A 1,472-nucleotide genomic window follows, 5' to 3' on the forward strand; every position below is an offset into this window, starting at 1 on the left:
GGATCTCTTCCAATCAGTTGGCCAGATAGTTGTCTTCCAAATTTCTTGGCAGAGATAAGTGAGTGCCTCCTGTGCTGCCTCACTTTCTTGAAAGATTTCAATTTTTATTCCATCAATTCCTGATGGCTTGTTCTTTGTCAATTCCTTCAATGCACCTTGGACTTCCTCCTTCAGTATCATTGAAATGAATGAAACAGTTGTAAACATCCATTAATAATAGGTACATGGAATGTATAAAGTATGAATCTTGGAAAATTAGAAATTGTCAAAAGTGAAATGGATTATCAGCATAAATATTGATATACTAGGCATTAGTAAACTAAAATAGACTGGTATTGGCCATTTTGAATCTAACAATCACATGGTTTACTGTGCCAGGAATGACAAATTGGAGAGAAATGGTGTCACATTCATCACCAAAAAGACCATTTCAAGATCTGTCTTGAAGTACAATGTTGTCTGTAATAGGATAATATCCATATGTCTACTAGGAAGACCAATTAATACAACTATTATTCAATTTTACACACCAACAACTAAAGCCAGTGATGATGTGATGAATAGCACCAGAATATTGTCAGATATAGTGCCAGAAGATGAGCCTCTCATGTTGCAAGCCACTCAAAATATGACTGGGAGACAGCTGCCTCCTTAAAATAGAGTTTACTATGATGACACAAATGGAGTAACTCTCTGGACTTTCATTTGCTGATGGGGTAAAACTCAAAGTGAAGATAACAGCTGTAAACATCCATTATTTCATAATCAGAACATGAAACGTATGAAGTACGAATCTAGGAAAGCTGGAAGTTGTCAAAAATTAAATGGAAGTCATAAACATGGATATACTAGGCATTAGTGAGCTAAAATGAAGTAGTATTTCCCATTCTGAATCTGAAAATCATATGGTTTACTATGCTAAGAATGATAACTTGAAGAAGAATGACATCACATTAGGCACCAAAAACACAGGATAATATCTATATGCTTACAAGGCAGACTAGTTAATATCCAAGCTATATTAAACACTAAAGTCAATGATAATAATATTGAAGATTTCTAGCAACTTCTTCATTCTGAAATTGATAAAACATACAGTCAAGATGTATTGATAATTACTGGTGATTGGAATGCAAAAGTTGGAAACAAAGAAGAAGGATTGGTAGTTAGAAAATATGGCCTTAGTGATGGAAATGATTCTGGGATGGCTTGATAAAATTTTGCAAGACCAGTGACTCATTCATTCCAAATAATGTTTCAAAACAGCATAAAAGATAACTATACACATGGACCTCACAGATGAAATGCACAGAAATCAAATAGATTTAATCTGTGAGAAAAGATGGTAAAAACGTTCCATATCAGTCAAAACATGGTCACGGGCAGACTGTGGAAAAAACCATCTATTGCTTATATGCAAGTTCATCCTGAAGCTGAGAAAATTAAAACAAGTTCATAAGAGCCAAAATATG

Source organism: Chrysochloris asiatica, unplaced genomic scaffold (genome assembly GCF_000296735.1).
Source record: "Chrysochloris asiatica unplaced genomic scaffold, ChrAsi1.0 scaffold00207, whole genome shotgun sequence".
In the NCBI taxonomy this organism is placed as follows: Eukaryota; Metazoa; Chordata; class Mammalia; order Afrosoricida; family Chrysochloridae; genus Chrysochloris; species Chrysochloris asiatica.